Source organism: Lacerta agilis, chromosome 17 (genome assembly GCF_009819535.1).
Source record: "Lacerta agilis isolate rLacAgi1 chromosome 17, rLacAgi1.pri, whole genome shotgun sequence".
Classification (NCBI taxonomy): domain Eukaryota; kingdom Metazoa; phylum Chordata; class Lepidosauria; order Squamata; family Lacertidae; genus Lacerta; species Lacerta agilis.
In genome coordinates this window covers 35,304,997-35,324,006 of record NC_046328.1, presented here as the reverse complement: position 1 = coordinate 35,324,006, position 19,010 = coordinate 35,304,997, and the positions used below count along the sequence as shown (strand labels likewise).

General features: G+C 50.1%; 1 protein-coding gene across 2 annotated transcripts in view; it reads left to right on the top strand.

Moving 5' to 3' along the window:
* Nucleotides 1-6,721: 6,721 nt before the first annotated feature.
* Nucleotides 6,722-19,010, top strand: part of OTUD7B (OTU deubiquitinase 7B) — a 43,293-nt gene continuing 31,004 nt past the window's right edge. The window contains exon 1 of one of the 2 annotated variants that reach the window (XM_033174636.1): nt 6,722-6,895. The gene's annotated coding sequence lies outside the window, so the exon portion shown is untranslated. Of the gene's footprint in view, nt 6,896-9,917; nt 10,014-19,010 lie in introns of those variants that run through there. The other variant, XM_033174637.1, reaches the window with a different exon arrangement.

The following is a 19,010-nucleotide window of genomic DNA, read 5'->3' as shown; positions in this document are numbered from 1 at the left end:
CCTTTTGGACTTCTTGTGTAAAAAGGAAAATGAATTAACCTGAGACATTTGGATTGGAAGATTGGAAAAAACATTGCCTAGCAGAAAGTAGATCAGTTGGATGTCTTTCTAGAGAGAATATTTTGAATAATCTCTTTTACGCAACTGACAGAACATTCCTTTTTATTTTTTCCCCACTCCCTCTTCTCTTCTCTCCTTTTCCTCCGGTTTCCTTTTCTTCAGCGTTCTCCGGAAGCTGTATCATAATGTATAATTGTGCCTTTGTGAGAGGCATTCGGCAATTCCCAAGATTATTTGAGCGAAAGACATGTGCTTTAAATGCGATGTTAAAATGTGCAGTGCGGATGTGACGCGTGGATTTTACCCGAACAATGGATGCCCTAGATGTCGTAAAATTGCGTAATGGTGTACGTGGGCTGCCCGAGGGCTGAACAGGTGCTTGGAGGCGATAATGGGATGGACGAGACGCATTCAAGGAGAAGAGGGCTATCGATGGCTACTAACGCTTCTGAGTATCAGTGGATGGGAACTGCAGGAGGGGAGAGGGATTCCGAGCTTGAATCCACAGGAATCTGGTTGGGCACTGTGGGAACAGGATGCTGGGCTAGATGGGCTTGGTCTGAGCCAGCGACGCCTGATGTTCGTAAGTGTCCGGGCTCAGTATATGGCAGTCTCCGCTCATCCTTACGGCTCCAACCAGGAGCCTCTGTCTACGAATTCTGACTTTGGTCGCAAAAATGAAGCGCAGAGCAAGGCCATCCCACTCCAAGCCCCGCTGTCCGATTCCACATGCAGCTGTGACAAGATCAGCACCACCGGCCCCTACAAAAGGCCTCGCTTCCTCCCCTCCTTGAGCATCTTCGCGTATGGGGCGGCCATCTGTTCGCGCGTGTTTATCCCCTTTCACTTATCCTCTTTATCGCACTCCTTCCCTTGTGGTGACTTGCGGCCACCGGCGAACTCACATGATCTCCCCATCAGTCGCTGGCTGTCTCGATTCCGGGCTGGGATCATAATCTCCCTTTGTTGAGCTGACACACAGAGCATCAGGGGGCAAAACTGTGGCATCCTCTTGCAGTAAATATCCCTATGGAGCCACCTGCCTTTAGGCCCGAGGAGGAAGTGCGCTCGCCCTCCCTGACGTTAGGAAGTTGTTTTCTCCCAGTCAGACCCAGATGTACCGGTACCTTGAGAACCTGGACCTTCCGCATGCAAAGCAAGTGCTCTCCTGCTAGCCCTCATGGTTCTAAATCCCTTGGCTACAAACACAACGGTCATTTTCCGCAAGAAAATTCAACAGATTTTTAAGCTTGGAGCAGGGAGACCGGAGGACAGGAGCTACGGCATGACACACGACCCCTTTGTAAAGAAGAAGAAGAAGAAGAGTTTGGATTTGATATCCCGCTTTTCACTACCCGAAAGAGTCTCCAAGCGGCTAACATTCTCCTTTCCCTTCCTCCCCCACAACAAACACTCTGTGAGGTGAGTGGGGCTGAGAGACTTCAAAGAAGTGTGACTAGCCCAAGGTCACCCAGCAGCTGCATGCGGAGGAGCGGGGACACGAACCCGGTTCACCAGATTACAAGTCTACCACTCTTAACCACTATACCACACTGGCTTGCGAGGCTCTGACAGCGACTGGCCCCAAATCACCCCGTGAACTTGATGGGTAAACTGCTTTTCGAGCGGAGAAGGCCCCCCCAAGTTCAATCTCCGGCATCTCTAGAAATATCCCCCAATTCTGAAAACCCAGAGATGCACTGCCAGTCAGTGCGGACAACACTGGGTAGGCGAACCTCAATGGCCTGCTTTGGTATAAGGCAGTTTCCTATGTCCCCGCTTAAATCTACCCTTTATACAATGCCATGAGGACTGGAATCTTGCTCATCCTTTTAGGGAAAGGGTTGTCGCTCAGGGCAGAAAATCCCCAGGGTTGCCGGCATCTCCCAGTGGGTCTGGGAATGTCACCTGCCTGAAACCTTGGGAAAGAAGATGGCTGAAGAAACTTTGTTGGCTGGATTGTTGTCATTACACGTGGCCATCACTCACAGAGAGGGGGGAAAGTGCACTGCAACATTTCGCTAGGTAGCTGAATCTGCCTTTGTCCCAGCCGAGGCCTGTAGCTTTGTCCAAAATGCTTCTCTGACCGTTTAAGCATGAAAGGACTTACTCTGTTTGTACGAAGGGCCCCCCTACCACCCCTGTCAGTGTGTGTGGAATCAGCTGACTGATCAAGTTATGCTGTAGTTGGATGTTTTCAGTTAAAAAAAAATATGAACAGTTTAAATGCACTTTAGAATACACAAGTGGTTCCCCGAAGTGAGCAGCACTGCCCCCTTGGGAGTGGGATTACCTAGGTGGGCACTAAGGACACCAAGGGGGCAGCAAGGGGGTGCTGGAGATAATGACATTATTATTATTATTATTATTATTTAGATTTATACACCATCCTTCATATGATCCAAGGTAAAATACAAGATAAAAGCATAAATAAATAGTTAAAGCAGATTTCATAGTCCTGCTAAGTGACTTTAAACCAGACATTGATGCAGGAGTATGCAGAAACAAGCCTAGTCGTCTTGCTAAATGACTATCAGACTTGGAAAAAGCTGGTATCGTTTGATCAAGTTCATCAGTTTTGCTGAATTGATTAAACTAAGTAGTTTTAATTGGATCTGGAAGAAATGTGCCATTAATGGTTACTGTTTTGAATTCTTAGTGCGTCGTGAAAACTGCTTTTCTGAGTTACTGCTTTTTATAGGATAGGATAGGATAGGATAGGATAGGATAGGATAGGATGCACTGGGGGTGAGTGTAGGGGACCAAGGGGACGGTGGACAAAAAAGTTTGGGATCCACTACTTGAGATACTTTAGCTCAACACTTGGAAAAACGTCTTTTCAACGTACCTTCTCTTCCGCCCCAGCCCAAACAGAATGCAAACAGCTCTGTTTCCTATTGATTTGTATAAAACAGCAGACCAGCCTTGCAAACAAGACTCCCTCCCACCCCACCCGCATTGCACAAACATTGCAGCAGAGTGGAGAAGAGCCCCCCCCCCCCGCCACACGTTTAATATTTTGTATAAAAAGCCAAGGAAACAAAACTCCAGCCCGTCTCATCGGGGGACCGGACTTGCGAGGCACAGAGCTCCCTTTCATTGCTGGACTTTTCTGTGTCCCCAGAAATGATAAACAATCCTTTTGTCTGGGACATAAACAACGGCTGGGGGAGAACAAAGCCGGCGATTCACTTTGCAGGTCAGCTGAGGCGCCCATGTGACCGCTCCCACCCTAGCTTCCTGCTCCCACTGAAGTGAGGCTGTTGCCGACTGAAGCAGAGAGGTCCCTTCGGAGAGCGAGGGTTCACTCTGAATATTCTCTGGGGGGCTTAGCCTGGGGATCAGGACGGATTGGTCAGTGCCAGGAACGTCCTGGATATGGGGAAGCAATGGGCCTTCCCATTACCCCTGGAGAAGTGCAACCAGGACACCTTACATGTCCATGATGCATTGATTAATTGCAATTATTTTTAAATGGGGTAGGGCTGTCAGGTTACAGCATCCTGGAGGGGGAGGCTATGCAATGGCTACTAGCTATCATGCTTCTGAATACCAGTAGCTGGAGACTGCAGGAAGGGAGAGAGTAACTCAGGTACTTCTTGGGGGGGGGGGGTTCTTATAGCCAACTGGGCAGCAGCTGTGAGAACAGGATGCTGGACTAGATGATCCAGAAGGGCTCATCTTATGTTCTTATCTGGGCAAAGCTTGACCCCTGGCAGTTCCCCCTCATTTTAAGAAAGGAAAGACACCTCCAGGGATGTAGACTGGCCCGTGAGCTGACTACGTTGTCCAAACACAACACAGGACCAGGTGCTCAAAACCAACATGGCCTTTACCTGGCCAAGAAAGTCAACATAGCCTATAAACTTTAAAACGAAAGCTATACCCGTGCAGTGGAACGTACAGCTTTAAGACACTTTGTAAAATATAGTAAACAGTGGCCAGTGGTTATGTCTCCCTTCACAATTCAGCTTGGCCAACTAATGTGTGAAAACACATCGTTTGGCAGCGATACCAAACACGCTGGATTATTTCCAGACCAATGGTCCACATGCCCTAAAGCGGGATAAAATATACAGCTTGCACTGGGCATGTGTCTCTTCCATGACCACATCTCTCCAGGCAGGGCTGGGAATGTCTCCTGCCTGAAACTCTGAAACTCTGCTGCCAGTCAGTGTAGACAGTGCTGAGCTAGATGGATCCATGCTCTGACTCAATATAAAGCAGCTTCCTATCTTCCTATGGCTACGTGTCGGAGGGGAGGGAGCCGAGGATCCAAGCCTTCTTGTTTTGTCTGTATATTTCTTCGAAATAACCCACCACGTCTTCGGCTGTGGGTCTTTGAATGCCGCAAAGACAGAACCCCGAACGTGATGGGTGATTCCGTCACAGATGTCATGGGAGGCTTCAGGCGTGCAGAGAATCCAGAGCATTCCTGGCTTTTATCATCTAATCCCCGCGGCTGGAGGACCAGCCAGCAGAATGGCCTCGTCTGCCCGGGGTGTATTGATTTCTCCCCCTGCTGCCGACTTTCTATAATGGCTCAGAGGAGGGCCTCTGAGGCTAGTCAGGATTTGCAACTCTGGCGCTGAGCAGGAAAGGGAGAGATCACTTGCTCCCAGGGGGAACGGGCAGGCCTGCTGAAAGCAACCCCCCAAAAAAACACTTCCACCTTCCTCTACGCTTTCCCTACGACTCCTCAAGACAAACTACTTAACTGAGCATTCATTCTGACTTGTTTGCACAAAGCTTACGCAGTGGTTAGACTGTGTCTGGTCTTTGTTGAGCTCCCCCCCACTCCTGTCTGGCTTGCAGGATGTTCCCATTACTCATTCATCCTACACTTCCATTCTGCTCCACTTTCCTAACCCCAGAAAGTCTGGCTTTCTTTTTAAAAAGTGCATCTGTTGGCAATATGGCAGAAGTGGGCACCCTTAGGCCCAGGAGCTGGATGCGGCCTTCCAAGTTTCTCTCGGGACTCCTCCAACTTTCCCCAGCCCCACCTGCCCGGTTTTTCACCCTCCTTGAACGTTTGTCTGGCTGAATTGTGTCAATGAACTCTGATGGTGCCCCTTTGATTGCCTGGGTGGGAACAGAGAGGGGTGTTCGTAGAGACTAGCTCACTGCACAAAGGTAAAATTAGCATCTGTTGCTCCACCACTGCTGGGAATGTGTTACACTAAGGTGACGGAGTGCTTTTATCTGCTTCAATTACACAAACCTACATTTCTAGAACATGCTTGAATCCCTCCTGCAAACATCCCGACAGCCTGGAGGCGACCCAAAAACACTTGACCTTCTGCAGCGGCTTGCCAAGCGTTTTCCGGCTAAAGGTTCGCCGCAGCACAAAATGTCATCGCTGGTTCTGTTGGGAGAATCAAGGCAGGAGATGCAGGACTCGGGAACAGAGAAAAGAGTTCATCAGGCTAGCCCATGAGGGCAAATGGGGCACTGTCCCATTGTGAGGAGCGGGCCAGCAATAAATCACAGTTCAAGTTGGAGTTGCAAAACCACAATCTGCATGGGAATGTAGGGCCTAATGAGCACAGCAACTCATCTCTGGAAAGGCTTGCCCCCCCAAAGCAGTTGCTGAGACCGAAGGTCCTCATAGCTAAGTCCCTTCCTCTCCAGGGTTTCTTTAAGAGCAATCGGAGACTGCACCTGCATGCAGCCAACCTCTCCTCTGCCCTTTTCATGCCTCTTCTGGTTCTGGGAGACAAACAGGGAAGGTAAACTTGCTGCAGCAGGAGGGGGAGACCTGCCTGACAGTGAAGGTAGAGCATAGTCATTGCAGCTGGCAGCCACTTTTGCAATTGGTGTAGCACAGTGTCTAAGAAGAGTAAGGGAACCAGGAAGTTGTTGGTTCAAATCTCACCAAGCAACTCTTGTTTGAGAGCCAGTGGTTAGAGAGTTGGACCTAGGAGGCCAAGGTTCGAATACCCCCCTCTCAGCCACTGGGTGTGACCTTGAGCCAACCATTGCCTCTCAACCCAACCTACCTCACAGGGTTGTTGTGGGGATTAAACGGGGATGGGGAGAACCATGCAAGTACGCCACCTTGAGCTCCTTGGAGGAAAAGGTGGGATAGGAATGCAATAAAAAAATAAGATATATGATTGCCTTTCCAGGCATTTGGGGCACCAATGAAACTATGCAGAGGCTAACATGAGCCCTCACGAGCCCCCAAGAATGAAGGAGCCCCCAGCAAATCTGAGCAAACCCTGCAGGGCTTCAAACCCAGGGGCTGGAGGAGCAATCTCAAAGTCCAGCACGGCTGGCTCCAGGCCCCGCGACTTTCCTTTAAGAAGCTTCATCCATCCTCCTTGCCTTTGGAAAAGATAACGCAAATGCCACAAGCTGACCCCTGTGCATAGTCCGCATGCTTTGCCTGTCAACGCTCCTGGCAGCCCACGACCAGGAGAATGCAAAGCACCCGTCCGCCCTTGGACCGTACGGGACGCGCCGTCCCGCTCCTTACAGGGGGCCCAAGTGCCGGAGGGCTGCCCACAGGCTCATTGTTCCCTGGAGCCCGGAGCTTCAGCTGTTGTTGGCAGCGGCAAGTATCTGATGATTTCACAGCAGCAGAGGCAAATTCCCTTGGTCAATAAGACTAGCGAGCCTTTCAAGACACAGCAAGGGGGTAATAAAACCAGAGGCCGCTGCCTCTGCAACGTTCCATCGCGATCCTGATGATCCGTCAAAGGGGTTCTTTAGAAAGTGTCCAAGTTTATTCTTTATAGGGAACAGTGAGACGGCAACCCAAAACTCCCCAGTCCTGGAAATCTCTCTCTGGAGAGCCACCAAAGTCTGGGCCTGTTCATTTTCTGGAAGAGAAGTAAGTGGGGGGTTTTCTATTTCATAATGTTTTTGCATTCCTGGGCAAGATTAAGATGTATGTTGACAACCTGCATTTCTTTCCTAGTGAGAGTATTATTTGCATATTGTTACCTAGCTCCTAGCTCCATATATTTGCATGGAAAAGTCCCTTTTTATGTCTCTCTATGGCTATAAGGTACCCAAGTTTTCAGTAATTACTATCTGGTTTTAAATAAGCCCTGGAATAAGTCAATATGGGCAGCAATGGGGTGTTAAAAGTCCTCCTAGACAGTGAGATTTGGTTAATGGGGGCTCTTTTAAATTTATTATTTAACTTATGTACTGAATGTAAAGTTGGGGGAAAGAAAAGCCCCAAGTCATAAAAAGAAGCTTGGAAAATACTTTCTGGGGGTGTTGGGTGGGAGGCTTGCTACCAAAAAGTAAGCAAGCTATTGCTAAAAACATCAAGAAGTCCACACTGACAATTTTTGTCATTTCAGCGCAAGGAGATAGTTCCGCACTAAGTATGCTAAAGTCACAGGATATTAAATTTAGCTTTGAGATAGACTCCACCTAACATTCTTGGGCATGATGCTTCCAGGATAAAGGCTGATCCAGACACCAAGGGCTTGTTAGGTTTATTGAAGAAAACCATTTAACATTTTGTTAAAAGTGTACGCTCACTCAGAAGTGTCTGTCTTTCTGTTATTTATTGCATAAGCGAACTCAAGCTGGCTTATGTACCCCTCCTTCCCCTTTTATTCTAGCAACTCTGTGAGGTACACTAGGCTGAGAGGCTGGGACTGGCCCAAGGTCACTCAGTCACCTTCATATGCGAGTGGGGATTTGAACCTGGGTCTCCCAGGCCCTAGTCCAACACTCTAACCACTATACCACATTAGTGGTGTAACACCAGCATTAGCACTTGCAACCTAGCCCTCTGACGATAATCAGGGTATCTTAAAAAAAAACAAATGAAGGTGTAGTCTGCATTGCTGGGTTTGGAATTTGCACCACTGGGTCCAGTCTGCACCCTCGCGTTCCATACACTGTAGCTGTACCTCTATGGAGGTAACATGAAAAAGAGATATTGCATGCAGATCTCCCCATTCCAGCAAGCCTTTTAAGTAGAGATATTTCCCAGTCTTGCATCTGTACTGGAATTGTTTTAAAAGATGCTTTCAGGTGTTTGTATCACCTGTCTGCCTGCTGCCCTGGGTTCCTTTGGAAGAGGGGGATATGTGTTGGTGTTGCTGTTGTTGTTACAGCTGATCAAACTGGCATAGGATTGCACTGTAACAAATTTACGATGGTACAAGGCTGCTTTCGTTAATCAGAGGGTTGGCGAAATCCCTCCGCCAGGGATGGGGAACACTTTGTGGCCCCTCCAGATGTTGTTGGACTCTCAATTTCATTGTCATTCCTGTCCACTGATCATACTGACTGGATCTGATGGAAGGTGGGAGTTCAGCAGCAGAAACAGTGGCAAAGAAACACAAAATTCACAGTGAATGGTCATTGGGCTAATTTGTCAACCTGGTGCCCCGTGTTTTTTGTTGGGACTCCCAACAGCCCAACCAGGATTGCCAGGGTTCAGTCAGTGGTGATGAGAGTTAAGAGTCCAACAACATCTGGAGGGCACCAGGTTGGGGAAGGCTTTGACTGACATGTCATGGACTGTTGGGTTCTTTTGCATTTTATTAACTGTTCTCTCACTCTCTCTACACCCACACTTCTACAATACACGGCTGCCCACGCAGGTTAACATTCCCTACCTCTGACGAAAAAAATGCCAATCCACGGAATCTGATGTCCGTCAACAACATTGCGTGGGTCTAAGATGCCACAAGGCTCTTCTTTGATTTTGCACTGGAAGTATAATGAAAATACTAAAGAAATACGTTATTTACATTATGTCATTTATTTATTATATAATTTATTATTTTCACAGGCAAACCCTAAACAACAGAACAGTAATATATATATGTCATATTTTTCAGTGTATAAGACTGTTTTCCCCCTTTAAAATGTCAAAAATTAGGGGGCGTCTTATACACAGATGTACCGTATCTCCTCTCATTTTCTTAAATCTGAGTCCCCCAAAATGTTGTTTAGTTGTGTCCGACTCTTCGTGACCCCATGGACCCCCAAAATAGGGGGCATCTTATAAATGGGGACGTCTTATAGACGGAAAAATACAGTGTGTGTGTATATCTGTATATCTATAACACATATTTATTAGTGACATTTCAGAGCCAACCAAGCCCTCAAAAATATATTAACTTTATTAGGCGCTTTTCATGGCAAAGCCCTCAATAATTTGGCATTTTTTTAAAGGGATAAACCCTCATAAAACAGTAGTAATAACATCTGTAAAGTGTCAGTTTTTTTATCAGTCGCTTTCCGGTCAAGCCATCAGAGAAAAAGGATAATAATGCATTTTTTCTTTTTTAAGCCGCAGGAGGGGGAAAGTGACGACGCCAAGGCAGCCACTGGCGACTCCCTCCTATTCCTCCCCCGCCCCGCTGTGTGGGCGTGGCCGAGGACACGTGAACACCTCCCCTCGGCGGGCGCGGCCTCCCTTCCCAGCCCTGTCCGCCCATTGGCTCGCCCTAACAACGGCGACCGGCTGAGGGCGGGGGGAGCGAAAGGGAAAGGAAGCCGCCGCCGCCGCCGTCCCCGCTTTAAACGCCTCCGGGCGGAAAAAAGCAACCTACGCGCTCGAGTTCCGGAGCAAAGGTGGGGGGCGCGCGAGCGGCGGGACGCTCCGGAGTGGCGCACACGCGCAGAAAGCGACTGAGAGAGAAGCGACTGAGGGAAAGAAAGAGAGAAAGGCACACACGCACGCACATATCTCCACACCCGCCTGACTTTTTAAAAAAAATTTGTAATAGAATTCACAGCGTTTAATCCCACCCGCCCGCGCTTCTCTCGCGCTTTCTCCGGCGGCTGAGGAGATCCGTGAGGGGACCGTAGGGCGGCCTGGGGTGAGTCTCCGCCCTTCGTCCTCCCTCGGCCGGTGGTGGTGGGGGGGCGGACAGCAAAAGAAGACTTCCACACCTCCCCCTCAGAGCCAGCGGCGGCCCTGCGAGAGGAGCTCGGGATGGCGGCGGCGGCGGCGGCGGACGACGACAAGGGTAAGCGGCGCTCGCCTCAGACTGAGGGCGGCCGAGGGGAGAGCGCCCTCCCTCTTCCCCTCAGAACTTTCTCGCGCGCTCTGGCCACGCCCCTTCCGAACGCCCCCCTCGCGAACGCTCTAAACGGCGGCCCCCGCCTCCTCCTACCCCCTCCCCCCACCTCTCAATATCACGCCACACCTGGCGCCCCTCCCCTTCGGAACGCCCGAGGGAACGGTCGCTCTCGCCACGCCCACGACCCACCCCTCCCTCGGGATCGCTCGCGGCCACGCCCCCTCGTAGAACGGTTTCGTTGCTCCTCCCTTTTTTTGGAGTTGCCAATCCTGGGGTCTTTCTCTTGGCCCCTCCCCTTTATAAACGGGGGGCGGAGTTCTATTTTGCTCCGCCCACTCTCTTGCTCCCCCCCCCCCACCCTACCCCTCTACCTGTTCCCATTTCCCTAAGGCAGTGGTGTCCAAACTTGTTTCAAAGAGGGCCAGATTTGATGAAGTGAAGGGTGGTGAGGGCCGGCCAATCAAAGTTGTAGACCTTTTTTAGGATTGAAGTTGTTGGCGGTTGTTGTTTTTTTGGGTATTTTACCGCCGGAAATCAAACTGCCAAAGGGGCCCGGATTAAATTGACCGGCGGGCCGAATTAGGCCCCCAAAACAGATTTTGGACATGCCTGCCCTAAATTAATCTGGGTGTTGTTACTTTATTGTTAATTCTGAGCCTCTGTGGCTCCCCCCCATTTGCTCTGGCTCCTCCCTAAATCTCCCCTAGCCCCTCCCCTTTAGAACCTTCAGGCTCCCTTAACTCCGCCCCAACTTCATAAAGCTCTGCCTTCCTGTGTGATCTTGTTCCGCCCCCATATGAGATACCCTAAAGCCTCATCCTCTTGCCCCAGGTAGCTCCTCATCCCTGCTCCTCCTACAGCTCCTGAGCCTCCTGCTTTCCCCATCCTCTCTCACAGCGGTGCTCTCCATTCCCTTCTCTCTCCTCCTTCCGCCTTAGAAGCCCCCACCCGAAACTCATGGTTTCTTAGCTTGAAGAACCACCCAGCCTTCCCGATCCGTTGGGTCCTACAGCCTTCAAGGTCTGCGTACACCAGGGGTCAGCAAACCTTTTCAGCAGGGGCCCGGTCCACTGTCCCTCAGACCTTTGGGGGGGGGGCGGAGTATATTTTGAAAAAAAGCGAATTCCTATGCCCCACAAATAACCCAGAGATGCATTTTAAATAAAAGGACACATTCTACTCATGTAAAAACACACTGATTCCCGTGCCGTCCGCGGGTCGGATTGAGAAGGCAATTGGGCCGCATGTGGCCCCGGGGCCTTAGTTTGGGGACCCCTGGCGTACACCATGTGGCCTTTTCTCAAAACTTTCCTGCATGATTTTTATCTTACTTTCATTGATTTCTACCATTGATTATCTATCGCTTAATGACAATGGTCTCCAAGTGGTTGTCAATAAAAATGGGTTAAAATAATGAAATGAGAGCTCAGTTTAAATGCCTGCTGGAAGAAAACAAAGTTTGGAAGTTCAGTAGGGAAGGGGCTCTGTCTGACCTCAACTGGAAAGGAGTTCCATAAAATTGGTTCCAGCTTAGCTTCTTGAAATTCTCTCCCTCCCCAGATCCTTCCTCTTCCCCCTCCTGCTGGCTTAAACCCTGCAGCCTTCATTCTCTGCCCCTCTTTGAGATCCTTCCGTGTACCCCTGCCCCCACAGCCCCCTCCTTCCTTCTGCCTTGCAGCTTTGCCTCTCTTGTGGACACATCCTTGTTTTTGCCTGTTTTGTCATACCTTCAATCGGAAAACTCCTTTGTTTTCACTCATACTGGAGAAGCCCATGTTGTGGTAACCTCTAAACACTTGTCCTCAACCCCCTGGGGTGCTTCTTAACTTCCCTTGTTCGTAAAGGCTTGGCTTGGCGCCTCCAGCTTTGATGCAAGATTTAATTTGTGCCTTTAATTGGCGGCACTGAAAACTTTCCCTTTCAGACCGGCCCACGGTGATGATGAGAAGGGAGGCTGCCATGGCGAGGTGCCTCCCCGCTCCCCTCTCTCAGGATTGCATTTTAGCTGAGGTCAGAGGAGAGAGTGTTTGTGGGCGGGTGAGTTTTCTGCTCTTGGTTCAGCGACACCTTTTTTCCCCAATGGTGTGTGATAAAAGATCTAAAAAAGCCATTGCAATTGTTCTCGTGACGCCGGACTAGCGCTAAGTTAATATTTATCAAGCTGCTCTGTAACTGTAAGCGCCGGGAATGCGCATCAGATGTTTTCGTGATCCCAGGCCAGACCTGTTGACTTGGAAATTGCAGCGCAAACAGAAATGTTAGCAGTTGCTAATGACAGAGGGGCTGTGTCATCCCCTCATATTTGTAATTGATAGGGGTAGCCGGACCCACGTTGTTAAAGCATTCCTGGCCTGGTGTCTTTGCTCCTCTTCACAAACTCGCCGCTGGTGTGCTTTGTACATTATTAGGAAGTGCCGACTCTGTTATGTGGTGCCTGGAATGCCGGGTTTTGGATAGCGGAGAGCAGCCTGATCAACGCCCCCCCCCCCGCAAGCTACAGAAAGCCTGGGGAAGCCCCATCTCTGAGCTCGGAGGAGGGACGTGCATTATAAGGACCACAACTTGATAGTAGATCATCGGCTTTGCGTGCAGAATGCTGCAGGTTAAACATAAAAACAGCCTGTCGGATCAGGCCAAAGGGGGCCCATCTAGTCCAGCATCCTGTTCTCACAGGGGCCAACCAGATGCCTTTGCGAAACCCAAAGGCAGAACCCGAGCCCAAGAGCCCTCTCCCCTCTGGTGGCTTCCAGCGACTGGTATTCAGAAGCATACCTACGGAGGCAGAGCAAAGCCACAGTGTGGCTAGTAGCCACTGATGACCCTGTCCTCCGCCAATTTGTCCATGCAAGTTAGTGGCCATCACTGCCTCCTGTGGGAGCAATTCTATAGTTTTAAATCTCTGCTGCATGAAGGAGGACTTCCTTTTATCTGTCCTGAATCTTCCAGCATTCCATCCCGGGCATCTCCAGGTAGGGCTTGGGGAGAGGCCTCATTTCAAAACCCCGGGGAGCGCCTGCCAAATGCGGAGCTTGATGGACCGAGGGGCTGACTCTGTATATGGCAGCTTCCTGTGTTCTTCCCTATCTGTTGCATCTAAAGTGGAAAGGGAAATGTTTCCCTCCCTTATAGCACTAGAACTCGTGGGCACCCAATGAAGCTGAATGCTGGGAGATTCAGGGCGGATAAAAGAAAGGACTTAAATCATGCACAGCATAGTTAAACTCTGCACCTCCCTCCCACCGGAGGCAGTGATGGCCACCAACTTGGATGGCTTCAAAGGAGGAGTGGGCAAATTTCATGGAGGGGGAGAGGGCTGCTGAGGTCTTCTAGCCAGAGGCCGCAGTGCTTCTGAATATCAGTGGCTGGAAACTAGAGGACTCTTGTACTCGGGTCCTGCTTGCTGGTTTCCTGGAAGAGGCATCTGTTTGGCCCCTGTGAGAACAAGATGCTGGGCTAGGTGAGCCCCATTGGCCTGATCCAGTGTCAGGGCTCTTCTTATCCCCTTGTGCTTCCAGCCATGGGGAGTTACACAACATGGTCCTTTCCTGAACGCACCTTCTGTGTGGTGCACAAGATCCTTTCTAGGTGCTGTTTGCAATTTAGCATTGTAGTGGTAAAAGGCTCATGTGGCAGATCCTACACAATGTGTGTCTGTGTCTGTGCCTGTGTCTGGATCTAGTTGTTGCCATTCCTTAAATGCTGGTTCCAACCTTACTTTCCTGCGTTTGAGATGCGAATCCCTACGCAAGCGAAAATGTCGGAAGGAAGGCGCCGGTTTTTGAGGTAGAAAACATTTTCTGAACCCACAGCTGTTCCTGACTCTGGGTGCACACTTGCAGAGGTGAATGTCACTGTGCCAGTTGCTAAAGTGTTGGTCCTGGAAGACTGGGGATTCAAATTCCCAGCCAGCCAGGAAGCTCACCTTTGACCAGTTATGGTCTCTCTCTGCATAACCGGCTGCACTGGGTTGTTGTGAATGTAATATGGGGAAGTGCAGGGAAACCAGGCGTGGAGAGTCTCAGGCAGTGCAACCCTCTAGGCCTCCTTATTGCCTTTGTAACTCTCCAGGTATTACATACCCTCCATGGACACACCCCAATTTTTTTATCTGCTAATACTCTTAAAGCGCTTTTTTGACTGCTGGGTTGGAATATAGAGGTCACCCGCCACCATCATGTGGAAGGATGCCCCAGAGGATAATGTGGCCCTCAGAGATGCTTTTGCAGCCATGGCTTGGCTGGCTGTTCCCCAGGTTGCAGGGTCTTGAAGTATGCATGTGTTTTGGGAGGTGATGTGCGGGCAAGTAGGGTCTTGTCCCCTGTAGTTTTGATTTGGCTTCTTGCAAAGGCCAGGTGGTTTTTTTTTGTTTTTTTCCAACTCTTCTCTATGACCTTGACTAGCTGCTGCATTTGGGCAAATGTCTCCCTTGGGCATTCAATTAAAAAAAAATATGTCCGCAGTTGAGCAGGTTTATGCAGGAGATGCATTTGTGCTGGTTCTGCTGATGTGCAGAACATGGCCTCTCGCAGGACTGGGTGGGGAAGGGCTGAAGATCAGTAGTAAAGTCACTGTAGAGCAGCTGCCGGTCAGTGTAGGCAATACTGAGCTAGATGGGCCAAGGGTCTGACTGATATAAGGCAGTCTGTTTATGCCAGCTTTTCATTCACAACCACGAGGACTGGAATCTTGACCATTATTTTAAAGAGAAGGTCCAGAGTTCAGTGGCTGAGTGCTCGTTTGCAAACAGAAGGTCCTGGTTCAATCCCACTTAGGTCTGGGAATGCCCCCTTGCCTGAAACCCTTGAGAGCTGCTGCCAACCTGTGCAGACAGTATTGAGGTAAATCTGTATGTCTGCTTTGTATGTATCAGCATACTGTGGGACCTGGAGCAAGAATAGCTTTATGCTTCTCTGTCTCCCCCACCATTTCCAGCAGCAGAAGTGGAAATAATTTACCGGTAAGCAACTTCACGATGAGATGGCTGGGCCTTCCTAGGTGCTGGATGGCAGTTCTTAAAAGCTCCCCGTTGGCAGGGAATGCATCCTCACCTCCTGCCGCGATAAGTGCACGGACTTTGATTCTGGTGGATGTGACTAACCTGGAGTGATGCAATCTCAGGGCTTGGCTGGCGAGATTTCTTTGCCTTCGGCAGGTAACTGCCTGCCACAGCCAAGCCCTGTTCCTCCGAGGGACGTCCCCGTGCTAAACAAAGCCTGTGACCTTAGCTCCAGAGAACCAGCAGCTCCTCCGATGCAGATCAGGGTTGGATTGTCCCAAGAGGGTAGGGCCCGAACTGATGGACTCAAATATCGAGAAAGGAGATTCCAGCTGAACATTAGGAAGCACTTCCGGACGGTAAGAGCTGTTCGACAGAAGATGGTGGACTCCTCCTCCATTGGTCCATCTAGCTCAGTACTGTCTACACTGATTGGCAGAGGCCTCCCGTGTGTGACACAGGTGTTCTGCCACTGAGTCACAGCCCTTTCTGTTTAAATTAGCCCTTTATACAAAACCATGAGGACTAGAAGCGCTATTTCTAGGGGACCAGAAGAAGCTTCCTTTATACTGAGCCAGACCTTTGGGCCATCTAGCTTCGTATTTCCTACTGTGCTGAGAGGCAATGGTTTCGTGGCATTTCTGACAGCAGGGGGGTCCCCAATCCTACTCGGAGGTGCCTTCAGGAACTGAGCCCTGGTGCCTTCTGCATGCCAAGCAAGTGCCCTGCCACTAAGCTACCACCCTTCCTCTTGGCTCCATTGGGTGGGCCCTGCTCAGCGTCCCTTTACGGAACCTGGCTTTTTCTGTCAGGGTACTTGCTTTGTGGAATGACCTTCTTGCTAGGGTCTGCATGATCTAATTGCAGGTGGTCTTCCATCCCTGAGTAAAAAAATGTGGGGTTATTTATTTACTTATTTATTGTTTGTTAGATCTGGTAGTCACTTGTTACTGAAGGGTCTCCATATTTATAAACATAAATATATTTTATTGATATTATTTCGCCTTTCTTCCAGCAAGCTCAAGGAGGCATAATTCTCCTCCCCAGCTCATTTTATCTTCACAGTAACCCTATGAGGTAGGTTAGGTTGCGAGTGAGCAGCTTTCGAAATTAGCCAGGTGCATTTTGCGACTGGCGTGGGCCCAGTTGTGGCCACATGGCGATCTCTGGATTCCAGGTTGGCAACTGGGAGAAGCAAAATGTCATGGAAGGATCTGAAATATTTTCTTTGAAGTTTCAGTTAGTTTTATTCTGGATTGTTTTATTTGATTTTTTTAATGTGTTGTAAATTGCTTTAGCAATTTAGCAAAATTGCTAAATTGAATTATGGTGCTGGAGGAGACTCTTGAGAGTCCCATGGACTGCAAAAAGATCAAACATATCCATCCTTAAAGAAATCAGCCCTGAGTGCTCACTGGAAGGGCAGACCCTGAAGCTGAGGCTCCAGTACTTTGGCCACCTCATGAGAAGAGAAGACTCCCTGGAAAAGACCCTGATGTTGGGAAAGATGGAGGGCACAAGGAGAAGGGGACGACAGAGGATGAGATGGTTGGACAGTGTTCTTGAAGCGACTGGCATGAGTTTGGCCAAACTGTGGGAGGCAGTGGAGGATAGGGGTGCCTGGCGTGCTCTGGTCCATGGGGTCACGAAGAGTCGGACACAACTGAACAACAACAACAAAAATTGCTTTGAGATTTCTTCTTTAAAATATAAAGCGGTGTAGAAACAATAATAATAATACCATTGGTAAGGGAAATGGTGACCGCAACTTAGATTTAAGGTGCCATTTGGTGATTAGATTATATATCTGAGTTCCTACCCCTGGAGTGAGTGGCTGGCCCAAGGTCACACTGTGAGATTCATGGCAGAGTGGGGATTGGAACCAGGCCCGTCTTAGAGGGATCGGCCGCCCTGGCGCAGCGATCCCTCGGCGCCCCCAGCCTGCCGCCTCTCCGCCCGCCTCCCTCCCGCGCTGGCCGCCCCTCGGGAGGGGGGGTGGGCGAGCGGGGATGAGAGGCGTGGCATTGGAGCGGGCGCCCGCGCTCCGGCGGGCGGAGGATGAGGGGCGGGCGGGCGCTCGCGCACCGGCGGGAGGGCGGGCGGGCTGCAAGCCGGCCGCCCTCGCCTCCCAGAGCCCCAGCTGGAGTGCTGGAAGGTCGCGCAAAGCCCCGTGCCGCTTCAGCGCTCCAGCTGGGGCTCCGGGAGGCGAGGGCGGGCGGCTTACAGCCCGCCTGCCCGCGGGGGCGGGTTGGGGAGGGGGAGCCCGGTATGCCGGTGGGCTTGCGGGGGCGCCCCTGGGGTGCCCTGCGCCCTGGCGCGCCGCGCCACCGGCCTCTATGGATGAGACGGCTCTGCCAGGTCTCTCCCTCGTCTCTATCAGGTCCTCCTAGTCCAATACTCCCACTACACCACATTGGCTCTCCAGATAAGCGCATTATAATATTGGAACATTGATACAAAAGCACCTGCAATTCATAAAAAAGTACAAAACAACTTCCTGTCCTCCCCATATAGCAACTACAGGAAGCTTCGGCTGTTACCGAGACTGAAAGGTGTCCTTCCTGGATGTGCTATAAATGACTCTGGCACTTGTAGTTAGGAAGGTTTGCCAGGTATTTCATCAGGGATTTGACTGATGTTTTATTTGGTTTGTGTTTTAATTCACTTGATGGACTGTTCAGTAGCCAAGAGGGTGGCTTATAAGCGCCAATATGTCTGTGGTTGTGCTGCTGAGGTATACCTGTATGTGTGGTAGTTGAATATTGTTCAGTGGCTCGGGGAGCCTGCCCCATGAGTCTTTTTCAGGCCGGGTCGAGCGTCCGTCAGTGCATTTTTACTGAAGAGTAAGATTGGCAATTGCAAGGAACTTAATTCAGCAATGCAGTTAAAAACAATATACCACATTAAAGCAAGCCCAGGGGAAAGAGTGATGGAGGTTTAAAAGAGCAGTTGAAGTTACTGCCCCTGCCCACCGGTGGAATCTCTGCCCTTTTCTGTTTAATAATAAATATATCTATATATGTTGTGCTATTTTCCAGGGCTGCTATCAGCCTGCGGCATCCTTGGGAACAGAGCCAGGGCTTCAGTACTTTGGCAAAGTGTTGGCAGGCAGGTAGACTGCCAGCTTCTCTTCTACCATGTGGGCCTGGGACATGAGAAGAGCTTGTGGGATCAGTCCAAAGGCCCATTGAGTCCAGCATCCTGTTCTCATAGTGGCCAACCAGTTGCCTCTTCCAAGACACCAGCAAGCAGGATCTGAGCACAAGAGTGCTTTCCCCTCCTGCGGTTTACAGTGCCTGGTGTTGGGGTATGTCGCTGCCTCCAACTGCGGAGGCAGAGCATAGCCACCATGGCTAGTAGCCATCTCCTCAGTGAATTTGGCTATCACTGCCTCCTGATGGAAGGAGTTCCATAGTTTAACTGCGTTGCGTGTTGCTATCGGAGCTCATAGCCACTGAAGCCGCTTCACCCCATTATTGGTTGTATGGCTTCAACGTGATTTACCTTGCAATAAAAGCATAAAGTGGATGCAGGAGGCCCAATGGTCAAAGTCACTAAAGGAGTCATATCGGTCAGGTGATCTGTAGAGGTGATGTCGCAAGCCATAGCACATGGCCTTTCATGATGCACATCCAACCAGCCTTCACGATCCAATCATGGTCGCCAAGGAGTAGAAGAACAGTAGAATCCTAGATTTGGAAGGTACCCCAAGGGTCATCTAGTCCAAGTTGTGTGGCAATACAGGAATCGCAGCTCACAAATCCCCCAAAGGTCGCCACCCAACCTCTGTTTAAAAAGCTTCCAGAAAGGAGAGTCTGCCACCTTCCCAGGTAGTTTGTTCCACTGTCAAAAAAACTCAGAAACTTTGCCAGCTGAATCCGTTGGTTTGGGTCCTAACCTTCGAGGGTGCAAAGAAGAGGGACTATGCAAAGAGAAGACTTTCGGTA